This window comes from Lycium ferocissimum, chromosome 1 (assembly GCF_029784015.1).
Source record: "Lycium ferocissimum isolate CSIRO_LF1 chromosome 1, AGI_CSIRO_Lferr_CH_V1, whole genome shotgun sequence".
NCBI classification, from domain to species: domain Eukaryota; kingdom Viridiplantae; phylum Streptophyta; class Magnoliopsida; order Solanales; family Solanaceae; genus Lycium; species Lycium ferocissimum.
The window spans coordinates 50916230-50937846 of record NC_081342.1 but is presented as its reverse complement, the minus strand read 5'-3'; positions in this window follow the sequence as shown (position 1 = coordinate 50937846).

Below are 21617 nucleotides of genomic sequence, written 5' to 3'. Positions count from 1 at the left end.
GTGGAATAACATTTCCTTATCGTCCCAGTGTCCGGTTAATACCTCTATCAGTTTCGGATGATCTTTCATTGTCATGATAGCCGGTAAATGACCCAAGGTGCAGCTAATTGTCTTCTTGTGAGCATCCCCTAACCATGCCCACAAACCCTCAAAAAATTAGGAGCCTCGATGATTATGTCGAAACGGATGCGACCTTCCATCTATAAAATAAAAACACGGTTAGGATTCCCCCCACCCCCACAGGGTTAATGGTTCATCACATAGGCACTAAACATGCTTCCACATAGCATATAAATAAGATGCGGTGTTCTTCGGATCACAGACCGTCCGAGCACAGGGTGGTCTTCCCTAATGAGCTTTAGGTAGGTCTGAGATACCCAAAGCTCGCCTAGGTATGAATGCTCAAGTTCAGTAGGTATTTGGCTTAGCTCTATCCTAGTTTTACTAGAGTGAATTTTCACAAAAGATCGAGAATCCGAGCAGACAATTGGGGCTGAATCGTCAGGGCTATTGGACGATCGCGAACCAATCCCACCTCATAACGGTTCCAAATGAAGTATTTGATTTTTTAGTGAAGGTACGACCGCGTGCTCCGCGAAGTCACCTTTGGAACAAAATGTAAAATAAATGCCAGGAGTGGCGGAGTTATGATATTCATGCAATGACAGTTGATAATTGTGGGAAAGTAAACACATAAACAGTTAAGGAAAATATACCCACATTATATTGGAAACCTTATGGTTAGAACCTTTAAGTCCCCAGCAGAGTCTCCATCTGTGACGGTTCTCATTTTCGGGCGGGGTTAGCAGTCGAAAAAGCTACTTCGAAATCGTTGGTGCTCTTTCAGACTTTGTTTTAAAAGAGTCGGCACCTAATTTTTAGGAAATTAGGAAAATCGATTTTTGAAGAGTTTATTCATACATCGTGAAAAATTCTTCTTAATCCAAAGTTCTAGGTAAGGGTTCTGGTGATCCCCTAGGGAAGGTGTTAGGCACCCTAGTATTAATGATCCATACTATACAGTTGATCTTCGAGTTCCAATGTGTGAGTATTTGCATGAACTATTTATTTAGTGTTTATTTCCTGCAAAAGATTTTTCATGTTGCATATCATTTTGAAAAGAGTTGAATATGTTCCCTTTATATACAGGGTATTTAGGTTCGGATTTATGATATCCGGATATAATTAATTTCTCTTATATATAAGGATAGTAGTTTTTTATAGGAAAAGGTAGAAAGTTCATTTATTCATTGGATTTGGGTAACCAAATTTTATCCATGCTTTACTCACATGTGGACTGGGTTAATCCGTCTCGTATGCTTTCAGAATAGCCTTACCTAAGTTTTTATGATTTAAACGTAATTCGGATTGTTTTGATTTTTTAAGGAAAGAACTCTTTGTATGTTTTGTGCGATTGGTTTTTTAGGAAAAAGATGGATTGTACCTATGGTCAAAGAGTCTCGTATATGTTTATTTTAAAACATACTTGCATACATACGTCTATTTTTATGACAAAGTCCTAATTCTAAGAGATAAGAGCTTTATTTCAAAAACCCAATTCTGTTTTATCAAAATGCCTTGTTTGTTTATTAAAATTGTGGGCCTTAGCTTAGAAAATATTGACTGTTTTTTTAAAAGAAAGGCCTTGTGGGTCTCAAGACAAATAAGTGACTTTATTTGGGTTCTCTTAAAAATAACCAAAGCTGTGTGGACTTGCTGGCCCGGACACTCCCTATTCCCAACTATATTAAAACGTTCACCTTGGCCAAGTTTATTTGCCCACAAGTTTGTATAAAATCAGGCGAGGATTTTAGAACCAAAAAAGACCCTTTCACTATTTTGTTTCAAAATACCAGGCCGAGTGGGTTTGTCACGACCCAACCAGAGGGCCATGACGGGCACCCGGAGCTAACCCACCGAGCACCTCCCATCATACTTTCACAATCATATCTAGGTGAGCCACATGGCCTGCAAACAATCTCTACGCATCAATAACACCATTTCCATTGGCTAAGGCACTTTTATATCAACACCAATGAACTTGCCCATATATATATATATATATATATATATATAAGCCGACGAGGCTGACAAAATGATATACAAAATATGAGCCGATAAGGCTGAAAGATATCTAACTATACGTAACTGTCTACGAGCTCCTAAGGATCAAGTCTATCTCCCTGTCCACCTGCGGGCATGACGCATATATATACACAAAAAAAGGACGTCGCATACGAACAATGTACTGAGTATGTAAGGTATAATCAATAGTATAATAGAAGCATGAAAAGTAACATAAGATGGAATAGTCATATATATATATATATATATATATATATATATATATATATATATATATATATACAAGACACACGACAAAATGATATACAAACAAAAAGCAGATAAGGCTGAAAGATATCTAACTATACGAATCGAGTACGAGCTCCTAAGGATCAAGTCTATCTCCCTGTCCACCCGCGGGCATGACGCAGATCCACAAACAAAAGGACGTAAGATAAGAGAACAATATATAGTATGTAAGGTATAATCATATATATATATATATATATATATATATATATATATATAATATATATATATATAGCCATATATACCTCTAGCGACGTTCATCATGTTTACTTACCCTTTTTTTAATGGGAACCTTCCATTACATGCACTTACATATATAGTAGTACTATACCAGACCATAGAGGTTCAGTGTTTCACATACACAACCATGACAAGGCTCGGTGTTATACATACCTGGCCCTACTAAGGCTCAGTGTTATCCGTACCCAAGCTGCAAAGGTGCGCGCGCAATAGATACATCATACCCGAGCATATAGGCTCTATTACATATATATATATATATATATACATACATATATATATATATATACTTATATATATATATATATATGCGTCAACATCATCATCGTCCATATCTTTCTTTAGAGGGTCAACTATCGTAGAATGAGACCAATGGTATCATAAGGATATCAAGAACTATGAGCTTTTGTGATTCTAGGAATGAAATCATCATGGAAGACATTATGGATTTCACATGAAGGTATACGACAAATGGGAACATGCCTTAAGAAGAAGGGTTAGCCTTACATACCTTTCTGTCTCCTTAACTACTTAACGTTCATCTCCAAAGCTTGAGAGATCTACATTTAAAAGGATTCATACCATGGTTAAGTCTTAAAGACACTCTTAAATTCAAACTAGAATAATTCATGAGTTAACGAAAATTGGGCAGCATTTCCCCTATTTCATCGACTTCCACCATATCGCAAAACAACTCCCCAACAACTATAATAACATCCACAATATCATAATCAAGTAGTCATATTCCATTAAGTCTCAAAATTCATTCTCATATTCAACTTATATCAACAACTTCACACCAACCCTTTGCACAATTGCATACAACACTTCCTTGTCGTTATTATCACCCTTTACTACAAGATTATACTCATAGCATTCTAATAATCATATCTCATACTAATTTATTACTCAAAATATCATTACTTCTACATTTGAGCTTCATTTTCTACTTTCTTCCCTTACCCAAGTTATTCAACAACCAAGCATGCTTAAAAACATGAAATAGACATGAAAACTAACCTTTTATCTCATAGGAATGAGCTTTGGATCAAGTTACCAACTTGTATGAAAACCCTAGCTTCAATACCAAAGAAATTCTTGAAGTCTACCAACCCTAGTGAGTCTCCCAACACATGGATATCTTGATTCTTGCTATTTGATCTTTGATTTCTCTTGGGTTTGAGTGGAATATGCTTGGGAGAAGGTTCTAGAGCTTTTAAGAGTTTGGGAGAAGTGGGAAATGAAAAATAAGACAAGGGTCGTCCATATATATAAAAGAAAAAAAAAAAACTGCCCGACCGATTATACGGCCATTTATACGGTCCGTATAACTTATACGGTCCGTATAAATGGACCGTATAATCCCACCATGGGATTACCCTTCACTGGAATGGTTATACGGACCATTATACGGGCCGTATAAGTTATACGGTCCGTATAAGTGGTCGTGCAACCCAATTTTTTTTGAAACTTTCTCTCGTTGATTCATTCAACCTCCAATCCTTATGGAACCTTATTGACACTTATATAACACTTCATTAACCATCTAAGAGGCCCTATAGCTCCTCCTCAAGACATTACTAAATAAATATTAGCTCAATTATTGCGAAAACCTTTCCAAACATGACTTGCATTTCACTTCCTTTGACGAACTTAGTTCCACCGATTCATATGACTTCAAAATCTTATGGTACGCTCTTAAAGCTATCAAATAATCTCCTTAATCTCATAAGGACTTCATGTTCACCTAAAACTCGCGTTAGTCCACTCACAATGCAACAATCCGAAATCTCCGAGATGTAACATTCTTCCCCCCTTAGAAACATTCGTCCTCGAATGTTAGACTTTGGGGATTCTACAAAAATTTTGCCAGAGTTTCCCCTGTAATATGGCACTACCATCCTATCACAGCAACCCAAAATATATCGCCTCACAGGGCTACAACAACAACATCAACAACCATGGCCACACACGACCAAGAAAGCATCAAGGAAAGCATTACATACCTGAGGACAATGGCGTCTCTGCCTGAGTCTCCTCTGGAGGTGGAAATAAATGTGGGTACCTGAACTTCATGTCTTCTTCCGCTTCCCAAGTCATTTCCTCTCTATTATTATTTCTCCATAAGACTTTAACTGAAGCTACATCTTTGGTTCTGAGTCTCCGTACTTGCCTATCTAGAATGGCAATGGGAACTTCTTCATAGGATAATTGCTCGGTGACTTGAACATCATCTACCGGTACAATTCTGGAAGGATCTCCAATGCACTTACGAAGCATCGATACATGGAAAATCGGATGGACTGACTCCAAATCCGAAGGTAGATCTAATTCATAAGCCACTTGGCCTACCTTGCGTACAATCTCATAAGGTCCAATATACCGAGGACTAAGCTTGCCCTTTTTGCCAAATCTCATGACGCCCTTCATTGGCGACACCTTCAAGAATACCCAATCTTTCACTTGAAACTCTAAGTCTCGTCGACGATTATCTGCATAGGATTTCTGACGACTCTGAGCTGTTAATAATCGATCCTGTATAAGCTTGACCTTTTCTATAGCTTGCTGGACCAAGTCTGGCCCTATCAATTTAGTCTCTCCCACTTCGAACCACCCAATTGGCGATCTGCACTTGCGCCCATATAAAGCCTCATACGGGGCCATTTGGATGCTAGAATGATAACTGTTGTTATAAGCAAATTCAATAAGCGGTAAGTGATCATCCCAACTACCTCCAAAATCCAACACACATGCCCGTAGCATATCCTCGAGAGTTTGGATGGTACGCTCAGCTTGCCCATCAGTCTGTGGATGAAATGTTGTACTAAGACTCACCTGAGTCCCCAAACCTTCTTGAAAAGATTTCCAGAAATTGGCTATAAACTGTGTCCCTCTATCGGAAATAATAGATACTGGGACACCATGGAGTCGTACTATCTCTTTGACATAAAGCTTTGCATAATCTTCGGCTACATATGTAGTTCTGACTGGTAGGAAATGAGCTGACTTCGTAAGTCTATCCACAATTACCCATATAGAATCATATTTATGCTTAGAACGAGGTAAGCCTGCGATGAAATCCATATTAATCACTTCCCATTTCCAAGTTGGAATTTCCATAGCTTGCAACAATCCACCGGGCTTTTGATGCTCAATTTTCACTTGTTGACAATTAGGACATTGGGCCACGAATTTCGCTATGTCTTTCTTCATTCCATTCCACCAATATATGGATTTAAGATCATGATACATTTTCGTTGCTCCGGGATGAACAGAATAACGGGAACAATGGGCTTCTTTCAAAATTTGATGGCGTAATCCTGCAACATCGGGAACACACAACCTGCCTCGACATCGAGAACTCCATCTCCAAAAATCTCAAAGGATGACTTCTTCTTCTGAGGAAGTGTATTTCTGTAATGAACTAGTATGGGATCCTCGTATTGGCGCTCTTTCACTTCAACTACTAGTGACGAGACAGCTGAATTCTGAATGGTAGCTCCCATATTGCCCGAGTCCACTACCCGAACTCCTAGGCTAGCTAATTGCTGGAGCTCACGAGCTAACTCTCTTTTCTCTGGCTGAACATCACATAAACTACCCATAGATCTACGGCTAAGAGCATCAGCCACAACGTTCGCCTTCCCGGGATGATATAGGATGTTAACATCATAATCTTTCAACAACTCCAACCATCGCCTTTGCCGTAAATTCAATTCTTTCTGCTTGAAAATATACTGAAGGCTCTTGTGATCCGTATAAATATCCACATGGACACCATACAAATAATGTCTCCACATCTTCAATGCATGAATCACCGCAGCTAACTCAAGATCATGGGTTGGATAATTTTTCTCATGTTTTCGCAACTGCCTTGAAGCATAAGCAATCACCTTACCATGCTGCATCAACACACATCCTAACCCAACGCCTGAAGCATCACAATAGACAACATAGCCTTCCGATCCTTCTGGAAGTGTCAGGACCGGGGCAGGTTAATCTATTCTTTAACTCCTGAAAACTTCACAAGCATCCGTCCATTGAAATTTAGCTGATTTCTGAGTTAGCTTCATCAATGGTGCAAAATAGAAGAAAAACCTTCTACAAATCTTCTGTAATAACCTGCCAAACCCAGAAAACTACGAACCTCCGTAGGTGTTGTAGGCCTTGGCCAAGTCTTCACAGCCTCAATCTTTTGGGTATCCACCCGAATACCATCGGCTGAAATAATATGCCCCAAAAAGGTCACCGAATTCAACCAAAACTCACATTTTGAAAATTTTGCAAATAGCTCTCGAGTTTGAAGAACTCTAAGAACGGTACGTAAATGATCCGCATGTTCTGCCTCGGACCGAGAATATACCAGGATATCATCAATGAACACAATCACAAATAAATCTAAGAAAGGCCTGAACACATTGTTCATCAAATCCATGAATACTGCCGGTGCATTAGTTAGCCCAAATGACATTACCCGAAACTCGAAATGACCATATCTTGTTCTAAAGGCCGTCTTAGGAATATCTTCCTCCCTAACTCTCACCTGATGATACCCGGATCTCAAGTCTATCTTTGAAAACCATTTGGCACCTTGCAATTGATCAAATAAATCATCAATCCTTGGGAGCGGATATTTATTCTTGATCGTCACCTTATTCAGTTGCCTGTAGTCAATGCACATTCGCAAGGAGCCATCTTTCTTCCTTACAAACAACACGGGTGCTCCCCACGGGGATGAACTAGGCCTAATGAAGCCTTTTTCAAGCAAGTCCTTCAATTGCTCCTTCAACTCTTTCAACTCTGCGGGAGCCATTCTATAAGGAGGAATAGATATGGGTTTAGTATCCGGTAGCACATCAATAGCAAAATCAATCTCCCGCTCTGGGGGAAGGCCTGGAAGCTCATCCGGGAATACATCCGAAAACTCATTCACTACGGGGACAGACTGAAGAGTCGGCGATTCGGCTTCTATATCTTGAACCCGGACTAAATGATAAATACAACCTTTAGCAATCATTTTCCTTGCCTTGAGATAGGAAATAAACCTACCTCTCGGAGACGCTGTATTTCCTTTCCATTCCAAAACTGGTTCTCCCGAAAACTGGAAGCGAACCATTTTTGTTCTACAATCGACATTGGCATAGCAAGAAGCCAACCAATCCATGCCCATAATAACATCAAAGTCCACCATTTTCAACTCATGTAAATCAACCATAGTACGATGATTACAAATCACAACTACACAATTTCTATATACTCGACTAGCTATTACCGGTTCACCAACAGGTGTCGATACCTCAAAAGGTTTGATTGACTTCCGGTTTCAACCCAAATCGACCAGCAATATATGGAGTAACATATGACAATGTGGAGCCCGGATCTATCAATGCATATACATCAAGAGAAAATACCGATAATATACCTGTGACAACATCAGGGGAGGACTCAAGATCCTGTCGCCCAGCCAATGCATAAATACGGTGCTGAGGACCACTAGAACTGGGAGCTCCTCCTCTACCTCTACCACGGCTGACCGGCATCTGTGAACCTTGCCCCAGAGGGCGTATAGATGATGAAGACCCAACTGCCGACCCTGAAGGCTGGACCCTACCCCTACCACCAATCGAGGGGCAATCACGCATGATATGGCCTGGCCGACCGCATGCATAGCAAACATCTGAGCCTAATCGACACTGGCCCCAATGTAACTTCCCGCACTGAGAACATCGTGGCATGGGTGGCCTTGCCTGGCCCGAGTCACCTCTGTAATGAGAACCTGAAGCTCTAAAACTCTGACTCGGCCCGGAGTGAGTAGATCTATCAAATCTCTGGCCCGTAAACCGTGGAGGCGCACTAGTCATGGAATGGCCTGAATGCCTAGAAAACTGCTGTCTTTGCCCTCCTCTAAACTCACTAGTCGGACCCGAAGATCTAGCCCTCTTGTTATAACCTCTATCAAGCTCACGCTCACCTCTTTTGCGTTGTTGGCTTTCCTCCAAATTCTGGGCATGGGCTTGAATGCGAGAAATATCCATATTGTCCATCTTGAAGGGATGCAGTCAAGCACTTATCCATCAAATGTGGCCCTAAGCCACTCACAAACCGGTGCACTCGATCACCCATATCCGCTACCATGGCCGGAGCATACCTAGCCAAAGAATTGAAGCGGAGACTATACTCTAAGGCACTCATACTTCCTTGCCTAAGATTCAAGAACTTATCGGCTCTAGCCCGCCGAACCTCTGGGGGCAAGTAATGTCGAAGGAAAGCATCAACAAATTCTTGCCATACCGGGGGAGGTGCATTGACTCCCCTAGAAGACAACCAAACCGTATACCAATGAACCGCAACATCCCGCAATCTATATGATGCTAACTCTACCGATTCAACGTCTGAAGCATGCATTAACCGAAGTGTCCTCAACATTCCATCAATAAAGCTTTGAGGGTCCTCATCCGGCTTTGACCCGAAGAATTTCGGAGGGTTTAAGCTAATAAAATCACGGGCTCTAGCACTCACAGCCCTATCACCATAACCCATACCCTGCCGCTGGGCCTGCGCGGCAACTAATTGAGTCAACAATTGAATGGCCTCTTTCATCTCTTGGCCCGAAACCTCTGGTGGAGGAGCTGGGGGTGCTGGAGCTGGGGCTGAGGCTCCCTCATGCTCCTCTGAAATAGGTAATGAGTGAGAGGACCGAGATGGAACCTCATTCTGGGACTCACCTTCCTCTATATCCGTTGGCGGTACTCTTTCAGCCCGTCTTTCTTCCATTGTCTTGCCCTTTTGGGCTGCCGTAGCTTTCCTCTTTACAGGCATTTCTGAAATACATAACACACGGTTAAGGAAAGAGAAATCCTTATATCATGGCTCTATCGCACGATCTATGAAGAAAGAAGGTCATTCATTCCTAAAATGCCCGCAGCCTCCTGTTTATAAGTGTGGCGCGCAACACACCCATAAACAAGACTCTACTGGACACGGCTCGTAGACACACCCTAGGACGGAACTACTCTGATACCACTTTTGTCACGACCCAACCGGAGGGCCATGACGGGCACCCGGAGCTAACCCACCGGGCACCTCTCATCATACTTTCACAATCATATCTAGGTGAGCCACATGGCTAACTCATAATCTCTATGCATCAATAATACAATTTTCATTCGGCTAAGGCACTTTTATATCAACATCAACAAATATATATATGCCCATATATATATACACAAGCCGACGAGGCTAACAAAATGATATACAAAAATATGAGCCGACAAGGCTAAAAGACATCTAACTATACACAACTGTCTACGAGCCTCTAAGAAGAGTATGTAACATCATATAGACGGGACAGGGCCCCGCCATGCCCATATATATATACACAAAAGAATAGTACCAACAGCTGCAGCTCCGAATCAAATGGAGCTCCTCTAAGCAGTCTCTGGATAAGCAATCTAAGGATCAAGTCTATCTCCCTATCCACCTGCGGGCATGACGCAACGTCCACAAACAAAAGGACGTCAGTACGAATAATGTACTGAGTATGTAAGGCATAATCAATAGCATAATAGAAGCATAAAAAATAACATAACAAGGAAGAGTCATGGGATGATAGAGCCATTTATACCTCTAGCGACGTTCATCATATTTGCTTACCCTTTTTCTAATGGGAACCTTCCATTATATATATATATATATATATAGTAGTATCATACCCGACCATAGAGGTTCGGTGTTTACATACCCGACCATGACAAGGCTCGGTGTTATACATACCCGGCCCTACCAAGGCTCGGTGTTATCCGTACCCAACCATAGGCTCGGTGTTAATATATATGGTGCGCGCGCGAATAGATATCATACCCGGCCATATAAGCTCGGTGTTACTATATATATATATATATATATATATATATATATATATATATATATATATATATAGTACATATAGTATATATCATCATCATCATCATTTCATTATATCTTCCCTTAGAGGATCAACTATCATAGGATGGAACCAATGATATCATGAGAATATCAAGAACTATGAGCTTTAGTGATTCTAGGAATGAAGTCATCATGGAAGACATTATGGATTTCACGTGAAGGTATACAACAATGGGATCATGCCTTAAGAAAGAACGGTTAGCCTTACATACCTTTATGTCTCTTTAACTACTTAACGTTCATCGCTAACGCTTGAGAAATCTACATTTAAAAGGATTCATACCATGGTTAAGTCTTAAAGACACTCTTAAGTTCAAACTAGAATAATTCACGAGTTAACAAAAATTGGGCAGCATTTCCCTTATTTCATCCACTTCCACCATATGGAAAAAGAACTTCCCAACAACTATAATAACATCCACAATATCATAATCAAGTAGTCATATTCCATTAAGTCTCAAAATTCATTCTCATATTCAACTTATATCAACAACTTCACACCAACCCTTTGCACAATTGCATACAACACTTCCTTGTCATCATTATTACCCTTCATAACAAGATTATACTCATAGCATTCTAAGAATCATAACTCAAGTTAAGTTTACTACTCAAAATATCATTAAATCTACATTTGAACTTCATTTTCTACTTTCTTCCCTCACCCAAGTTATTCAACAACCAAGCATGCTTAAAAACATGAAATAGACATGAAAACTAACCTTTTATCTCATAGGAATGAGCTTTGGATCAAGTTACCAACTTGTATGAAAACCCTAGCTTCAATACCAAAGAAATTCTTGAAGTCTACCAACCCTAGTGAGTCTCCCAACACATGGATATCTTGATTCTTGCTATTTGATCTTTGATTTCTCTTGGGTTTGAGTGGAATATGCTTGGAGAAGGTTCTAGAGCTTTTAAGGGTTTGGGAGAAGTGGGAAAATAAAAAATAAGACAAGGGTCGTCCATATATAAAAAGAAAAAAAAACTGCCTGACCCGATTATACGGCCATTTATATAGTCCGTATAACTTATACGGTCCGTATAAATGGACCGTATAATCCCACCATGGGATTACCCTTCACTGGAATGGTTATACGGACCATTATACGGGCCGTATAAGTTATACGGTCCGTATAAGTGGTCGTACAACCCAACATTTTTGAAACTTTCTCGCGTCGATTCATTCAACCTCCAATCCTTATGGAACCTTATTGACACTTATATAACACTTCATTAACCATCTAAGAGGCCCTATAGCTCCTCCTCAAGACATTACTAAATAAATATTAGCTCAATTATTGCGAAAACCTTTCCAAACATGACTTCGCATTTCACTTCCTTTGACGAACTTAGTTCCACCGATTCATATGACTTCACTAAACGGTTTTGTTTTCAAAAATCAATACACGTTTCAAGTTTTTTTTTTTTTTTTTTTTTTTTTTCGAGCATATTCATCTTTCATAATAAAGGTTCCAATAAATTTGGTTTACAAATAACAAACACAATACAAAGAAATATATAACAAAAATATGATGAAATTAGAAGTTAATTTATTCATGTTAATTTTATTTCTAAGTGAAATGAAAAAAAAATCTTTTGTTGGTATAGGTCCAAGTGGCCGTGTGGAGTGTGGGCTCCCACCCATGGTTTGGCCAATTGCCTCAAGCCGTGAGTGGGGCATGTGTCTACCTTGTATGGGTTATGTCTTGATATCTATAGATGAGGGATGACAAAGCAAGACAATTATTCATCTTTTCAAACTCAAGAAGCTTGGAGAAAAAGAGAGAACCATTCGGCCATGCTAGCCGAATTTGGTGCCAAGGAAATTGATCAAAGAAAATAATTTTCTTCTAGCATTTCAACCAATTGGAAGGTCCTTATTAATGTGAAGTAGTTGTTGGAGCAAGCAAAGCACTCGTTCTTGCAATTCTCAAACCCTAGCCAAGTTAAGGAACTAAGTGGAAAAGGTAAGGTTTAATCTTCTTTTATATGTGTTATGGATGGTTTGAACGTGTTGTAGTGTGTAGAAATGAATGATATTCATAAAACCATGTATGTTGATGTTGAGCCGTGTAGGGGCTGATTTTATAAGATATGGTGAATTGATTTTAATTGATATTTTGGTTGTTGTTGTTGTGGATTCTATGGTAAAGATGAAGATTTAATGATTCAAGTTGAAGTTGTAATCGTTTGTGGGCTGTTCTAGAAGCTAATGTGATTTTAATATAGTTTTTTGTATTTATGAGAATGAAGTTGTTAACGTGTGGATTGTTAGTGTAGTTCATGAATTTGGAAGAAAGAAATGTGTTGTTGTTGTTCCTATTGAAATTGGGAGGTTTCGGGTGGTGTTGCATATTGGTTGGGCTGTTTTGAATATTGTGCGGATTGGTTGGAGTGTTCTTGAGTCTTGTTTGAATGATCTCGGGTTAGTACTTGAACGTGTGATCATTAGTGTTGGTTTGATTGTATGGGGTTGAATTGAATGTAAATGGAATGTTGTCGAATTATGTAGAAAAGAGTTACTAACGTTAGAATACGTTTTGAATTCATTGTTGATGTTGTTAATGTGGTTGTTGGTATTGTTGTTGATGATTTGGCCGAGTTGAATTCTCGGGGTTTGTTGAATTTATAGGGAAAATGCTGCCCGAATTCCTAAGTGCCTATGGCTAATGTTTGGTATCCAATGACGTTGTTGTAGATCTTGGGAAGCCCGAGACTTAAGTTCGGATTAGCTTAGGAAGCGGATGAGGTATGTAAAGCTTACCCTTTCTTTCTTTTGGCATGTCTTATGTCACACCCCTACTTGATGGGGGATGATGGGCACCCGACCCTTACTTAGGGCCGAGCGAACCCGCAGACTCTCATAATACTCATAATCTTACTGGACTCTTAAATCATGAAATGAATGCATAATGAAAGCTTTTCAAAGAACAACATGCTTTTCGTCTTTCTCAAATCAAGTAAAATCTGTAATCATATGAAATCTGTAACATAATGCATAATGATACATCGGCTTACAGAGCCGCTTACAAGACTGACATGCTATATACGTGACCCTGTCTGCAAAGTCTCTTTATCTTTAATCCAAACTCTTCTATTGTCCCTTTGCTCAGATCTTGCTCTTAACTTTCCGGTCACACATTATGTGGCAATCCTTAAACGAATATGCGAAGGTGCTCAAATTAGCCCAAAAATACCTTAACATGGCTTCACTAATCCTTATGTTTTACTTTGTCTTCACCCCTCTCTTACCTTACAACCGGTATCGGAATAGATCTTTGGTCCAACCATAGCCATATCCTGTTTGTCCCTACTTCTATCTCGGTAATTCAGCTTAAACCGTCTTTACATCTTTCCTTAATGCACCCAAAAATCTCGTAACCATATTGTTATTACTGAATCCAAACTTTTCTCATCAAGTATTTGCTTGGTCTCATCCCTAGCATATAAATATTCATAGGTAACATAACTACCCCTGTACGACCTGTATAAAGTATATTCAATCTTAGTCACGATCTCTCCTTCTCCTGGTTCATGCTACTTCACATATCCCCTCCGTATTAACATTCGCTGGTAGCCTATCTTGTCATACTCCTTTCCCTTCCTTTTCTCACTTCCTACTATAGGAGGTTTTCTATCCTTCTCCCTTGCTACTTATAGGTCGCAGTATCATTAGCGAACAACTCTATTGCCCACATCGTAGCCTCTAATCCAGCATAACAGTGTTATCTTTCACAATGTCTTCGTAAGTTACTCGTTACTTTCCCTTGTCGTATTCTCTTTTTTTTTTCTTTTTTTTTTTAAGCATCCACTTTCCAATGTCATATCATTTAAGATCTCCACCATTAATTCTCAAAGACTATCTCAATTATCATCCTGACTTCTACCCCTTTATTGCTGACTTTTAGATCTTACTAATTTGTCTCAGCAAGGAATCTTACCTATAGCCCAAGCATTCGTATCAAATATATTGTAGTGTCGATTGTCTCCATCTTACACTTGCATCTCTCGCACCCGCTTCCCCCTTTAAGGGGTGTACTTATACTATTACTCGATCATACCTTGCCCTATGTCCGCATTTTCCAATCTCAATTAGGCGGCACTTTTATTCTGACATTTTGGTCCCCTTGCCGTTCATCTACTCACTTTCTTTCTTTTCCGAATATCATTGTATTAGAACTTTCCAAACTTAACCTGTAGTGAAACAGCATCAGCTTGCCTTGTAACATCCGTGCCCTTTATATTTTTTTCCACTCGAACTTCGTTACCCTGTCCGATTAATGCCTTCCATATATCGCAACGTTGGTTGCCAGAATACACATATCCGCTGATATAGCCATGTACGGGATATCTTGTGCATACCTATGTACATATATAATTTCTACTATTTTGCTTACAAAATATTTCCAAACGCTATTCAACTTACCCTCGCTCTAGCTGCGTACACCTTCTTTTTCTTCATTGGTTTCGGTCCGCCTCGTCCTATGTGACCTCTTAAGGTTCCACCCACTCGTATACTCTAATTTCCCTTAGGCTACTACCGGCTTCCCATTTGGCTCTCACTGTAATAGACTTTATAGGACTTTTGGTACACTTCCCAGGGGGGCACCCATCCTAGAATTTCTCTCACTCCAGCACGCTTAACCTTGGAACCCTGATGAAATACGATGCTTTAATACTAGTATGATGGCGTCCACCTCACCACATGACCTTCATCACATAACCTGGAGTAAGTTGAAGTCTTAACAGATTCCGAAACGTTCTCATAATACATCTCCCTCCGAATTGGAAAGGGTCTCTTGCTCTTCTGACTCCGCAATTACTATTTTAGCCCTTTTTTAATCCTCAATATTCACTTTTCACCTATGGATATGACTACTTCCCGTCCTAGACTTCAGTTCGAAAGGTGATGAACACACCTTGATCGTTGTTACTTATAAATACTTGGTTATCGGCCTTTGGTTTACGCTCTCATTTTACCTCGCTCCTCATCCTTTCTATAACCGAGTCTTTCACAGTCCCGTCACTATAGTACTCGTATCCTTGGCTACACTTGTCATGATCTATTACTACACTGTTATCTCGCTTTCTTCTTATTTCCTTCTCCCAATTACCCTTTCTTTTCTTACACTCGCTATCATTTCCGTTATTATATAGCCCTTATTCCAAACTTCCCCTACAGAACTTGATAAGCCTTCCTTATTCGTTCTTTAGCTCGCTTTTCCGTTTCACACTGCCTTTAAGTTCTAACTACATAGGTCACATCGTAGCTTTGGCCACTTTCTCACTAGGCTCTACTTATTCTCATAACTGTCCTCATTATATTCACATTATATCTTATTCGTAATCAATCCTATAATGTAACACTTCTTAACCCTTTACCCTTTCTGATCAGCTTTATCCTTAATATTTCACAAGCTGTCTTATCAATACATTCATATCCATTACAATTCTTTTCCTCTGTACTCTCATCTTAATCATACTATTACTTCTTTTAACTATAAGCTCGTCATAATTCATCCCTGCTTATCGATTCAGTCGGTACCTTAAATAACACTCCATCAAGATTTACCAGCTCTTTTCTAAATCATCTCTTAGGGTTACAAGCCCTCTCCCAATTCTTTTTACCATATCGATATCGACCTTCTAACTATTATTATCCTCAATTCAGCAATTAACTTCTTTCTCGATGTCAGCCGTACTCGTAGCTTAGTCAAATCTTACCATTACTATTGGCACGACCTTTCAAGACATATTACAAATCCATATCTCATTCTCTCTTTATTTCTAGGAAAATTTTGGCGAGTTTCCTACGTAATTCTTCTTTGTCTCTCAAAACACCGCACGCAGAAATACCAACAATGCCTCACGGTCAACATATGTATATATGTATCGTATCATATCACGACCACACAGGGGCTCCCAATATCAACAACGATTTAAAAATGATGAACATACCTCGTATGCCCAGCTCAAACTGCACCTATTACACTTTCTTGTTTACTTTCCCTTTTAATCTTCAACTTGTATTTCAATCGTACTTCAATATCTCACCCGACATATGTCTTTCATACCTTTGCTTACCTGCGTGCTTTGTAACTCCCAATATCGCTAGTCACTTTCTTCTGTCGATGCCATTCTTCTACTGAAATCAAAGGTTAGTATAAGGAATCTCATTTCCTATGACTTGGCTCTATGGCATGATCTCAGATGTGAAAGAAGAGTAACCACCCTAGATGCCCCGTAGCCTACTGTTTATAAGTGTGGCGCACTTCACACCATAAACAAGACTCTACTGGACATGACTTTGCAGACAACCCCTAGGACGAACTGCTCTGATACCAATTTGTCACACCCCTACTTGATGGGGCATGATAGGCACCCGACCCTTACTTAGGGCCGAGCGAACCCGCAGACTCTCATAATACTCATAATCTTACTGGACTCTTAAATCATGAAATTAAAAGGGCAAGTGGCCGTCCAAGGTGGAGTGGGCCATGGACCACATGGAGGCATAATACATGTGATTAAAAGATGACTAAGTAAGTATATTATTCATCTTTTCAACACTTAGAACATTGGAGAAGCTTGGAGAAAGAAGGAGAGAAACAATCGGCCATGGTGGCCGAATTTGGCACCTCAAGAATTGATCAAGAAAAATAATTTCCTTCTAGCTTTTCTACCAATTAGAAGGTCCTAATCAACGTGGAGTAGTTGTTGGAGCAAGCAAACCATTCATTCTTGCAAGACACAACTCTAGCCAAGTTGAAGAGCTAAGTGGAAAAGGTAAGGTTCAATCTTCTTTTACATGTGTTGTGGATGGTTTGAACGTGTTGTAGTGTGTAGAAATGGATGAAATTCATGAAATTATGTGTGTTGGTGTGTGGCCGTGTAGGGGCTATTTTTGGTAGGATATGGCGAATTGATTTACTTAATATTTTGGTTGTTGTTGTTGTTGTGGATTCTATGATGCAAATAAAGGTTTAATGATTCAAGTTGAAGTTGTATTCGTGTGGGCTGTTTTGGAAGTTACTATGATTCTAATATAGTTTCTTGTATCTATGAGAATAATGTTGTTAAAGTGTGGATTGTTGGTGTAATTGATGAATTTGGGAGAGAGGGATGTGTTGTTGTTGTTGTTCTCGGGTTTGGGAAGATTTCGGGTGGCATTGTACATTGGTTGGGTTGTTTTGAATATTGTGTGGATTGTTTGAAGTGTTCTTGAACCTTGTTTGAAAGGTTTCGGATTAGTACTTGAACGTGTGAGCGTTGATGTTGGCTTGAATGTAGGTAGTTGGATTGAATGCAAATGGAATGTTGTCGAATTATGTAGAAAAGAGTTACTAACGTTAGAATGCGCTTTGAATTGATTGTTGATGTTGCTAATATGATCGTTGGTATTGTTATTGATGATTTGGCCGAGTTGAATTCTCGGGGTTGTTGAATTTATAGGGGAAATGCTTGCCCCCGTAGCTAAAGTGCTAGTTTGGACTTGAATCCCTAAGTATCTATAGCTAATGTTTGGTATATAATGACGTTATTGTAGATCTTGGGGAGCCCGAGACTTAAGTTCAGATTAACTTAGAAAGCGGACGAGATATGTAAAGCTTAACCTTTCTTTCTTTTGGCATGTCTTAGACGTAAGTAGGATATGATACGAGCCTCGGGGTAACTCTATTCTTACGATCCGAGCATGTCTACGATTCTTATTCACTTCTTGATATTCGCATTCTTAATATAGTCGAGCTATGGTCTTTATGTCTTTTGTATGATTGGATTTCAAAGGTTGCATAAAAAGTTTTGTTTCTAAAGGGTTTTGTGTTGAATAATGTCCCTAACTTTCATAGAAGGGCTCGGATAGCTTCGATATGTTCGTAGAAAGTCCTAAGGTGAATAATGTCCGTAACTTTCCGGGGCGGGCTCGGATTGATTTGATGCATGTCTACGATCCCTGAGATTCTTTTTAACATGGTCCTAATGGCATTTAGAACGGATTTATCATGACTATCGTTGATACTTGAGCATTGATTTCTCATGACTATCGTTTGATACTCGAGCGTTGACTTGTCTACTTATCTCTCGAGTCTTAAAGATGATTTATGTGCATATGGTTTCTCACTACTCTGCTTGTGGTAGCTGTTATTACTTCCTTTACTGAGTCCCGGGCCAGGACACGCATTCGTGCAACTCCACTGCATTGTTCACCGAGTCCCTCACAAGAGGACCGGGTACGGTATGTATATGATGATATGATGATGGCGCCAACCCACAGGATGGGCCGAGTATGATGTACATGATGGAGACATGATCTCATTCACCGAGTCCCTCACTAAAGGGCCGGGTACGGTATATATATATATATATATATATATGATGACATGATGACATGATGATTTTATTTATCGTGTCCCTCACTAGAGGGCCGGGGCACGTTATATGTACATACATATGATGATTTTATTTACCGAGTCCCTCACTAGAGGGCCGGGACACGTTATGTATATGCATATGTACTACATGATATTGACATGCATTATGTTTTTCGAGACAAGCCTTATGATTCTCTATACTCCTTACTTGATGTTTATTACATTTCTTGCATTCCATGCTTTACATACTCGAGTACATATTCCCGTACGGCCCTTTCTTCGGGGGCTGCGTTTCGTGCCACGCGAGTGTATACGGATGGTAGAGGATACTAGCGAGAAGATGTTCCGACTAGATTGGCGAGCTCCATTTCCTTCGAGGTCTTTGCCGCCGAGTCGAGTATCTATGTTATGGTATCTTGGTTTATGTTAGAGACTTTGCAGACGGAGTCATGTATATAATATGTCAGTCTTGTAAGCGGCTCTGTAAGCCGATGTATCATTATGCATTACATCAGAGGTTTCATATGACGACAGATTTTAATTGGTTTGGGAAAGGCGAAAATCATGTTGTCCTCTGAAAAGCTTTCATTATGCATTTGTTTCATGATTTAAGAGTCCAGTAAGATTATGAGTATCACGAGAATTAGCGGTTTCACTCGGCCCTAAGTAAGGGTCGGGTGCCCATCATGCCCCACCATGGTTAGGGTGTGACATCTTAGATGTAAGTAAGATATGATACGAGCCTTGGGGTAACTCTATTCATAAGATCCGAGCATGTCTACGATTCTTATTCACTTCTTGATGTTAGCATTCTTAATATAGTCGAACTATGGTCCTTGTGTCTTTTGTATTATTGGATAATAAAAGTTGCATAAAGAGTTCGTGTTCTTAAAGGATTCTATGTCGAATAAGGTCCCTAACTTTCATAGACGGGCTCGGATCGCTTCGATACGTTCGTAGAGGGTCCTATAGCGAATAAAGTCCGTAACTTTCATAGGCGGGATCGGATTGGTTTGATACTTGTCCATGGTCCCCGAGACTTTCCTTTGTATAGTTCTAATGACATTAGAAAGAACCTAACATGACTATCGTCTTAACCCTCGAGCGTCGATTACTTACTTATCTATTGAGTCTGTAATGATGATTTATATGCATATGGTTACTCACTACTCTGCTCGTGCATACTGTTGTTACATCTTTCGCCGAGTCCCGGGCCGGTTATGTCATCGTGCACACTTTCACTGCATGGTTCATCGAGTCCTATTATGGGGTGGATGCAGTGTATAGATATTCTGGAGTTATGATGTGTTATGGCGTTATGATGTGTTATGGTGTTATGATGTGTTATGGAGTTATAATGTGTTATGGTGTTATGATGTGTTATGGCGTTATGATGTGTTATGGAGATATGCTGTGTTACGGAGTTATGCTATATTCTGGAGTATGATGTGTTATGGCGCCAAAGACGGGGTGGCGACCATGTTCCGTCCGCCGGGTCCCATAATGAGCCAGATATGATATATGATATTGACATGCATGATTTGTGTTTCAAAAGTAAGCATTTTGATATTCTGGGTATTGTACTTACTTTTTTTTTGTACTTCTTGTTCCGGTTATGATCCTGTTTACTGTACTTCATGCTTTATATACTCGGTATATTCCGTGCGACCCCTCTTCGGGGGGCGCGTTTTATGCCCGCGGTACGGATACTTGTTTTGGTGATCCGCCGACTTAGGATTTCCATTCGGCTATCTCGGAGCGCTCCCTTGTTCGGAGCCTGTCTTCGGTACAAACACTTTCGTTATATATGTAAACGTCTATTCGAAGTACGATGGGGCCTGTGCCCCATCATATGATTAATTTGTTACTCTTAGAGGTCTGTGAACACATGTGTGGGTTGTGAATAGTTAACTTGTTCGGTTATGTCTGTGTGATTTATGTTTTGGGCAGTCTCATTCGCCGTGGCAGCCTTATCGGCTTGCGTATGTATATATTTTGGGATGATGTGTTTTATGACAGCCTTGCCGGCTTCTCTGCGGTATCTATGTCTATATGCGACAGTTTGGGACAACGTCTGACCTTTGTATATATATATATATATATATATATATATATATATGTGATAGCTTTAGGGAGACGTCTTGCTTTTGTGTATGTATAAGTTGTTTGTATGCTGATTATGGTTAATAGGTGTGTACGAGTGTCCAGCTCGGGCACTAGTCACGGCCTATGGGGTTGGGTCGTGACAACCAAACCCCAACCATTTTCACCCATGGCTGGGCCTTCATATCATTTTTACCCATGATTGGGCCTTCAATATATTAGCTTCCCTTTCTTCCTTTCGGACTCAAAGACGTTTGAAGGATATTTTCCTTATTGGGCTTCTAGCCCAACAAGGTGGCTGGACCTCGGCCCTAGTGGCCATGCAGTAGAGAGGGGAAAAAACAAAAGACCGCAGTTAGTTTATATTTTTCTGTCCCTATCACACATATATACAAAGTATACCACTGTTTTACGAGTCCTATTCTATGTGTGAATATGCAATATATATACACAGTATACCATATTTACCCAAGAGACCATGTAAAGCATATGTGTTCTATGCCCTCAAACCCAAACATCCCAAATTAGGTGGTGGGAGGCCAAGTTGTCACCCCCTTTTAGTCTTGATGCCGCACAAGTTCAAAG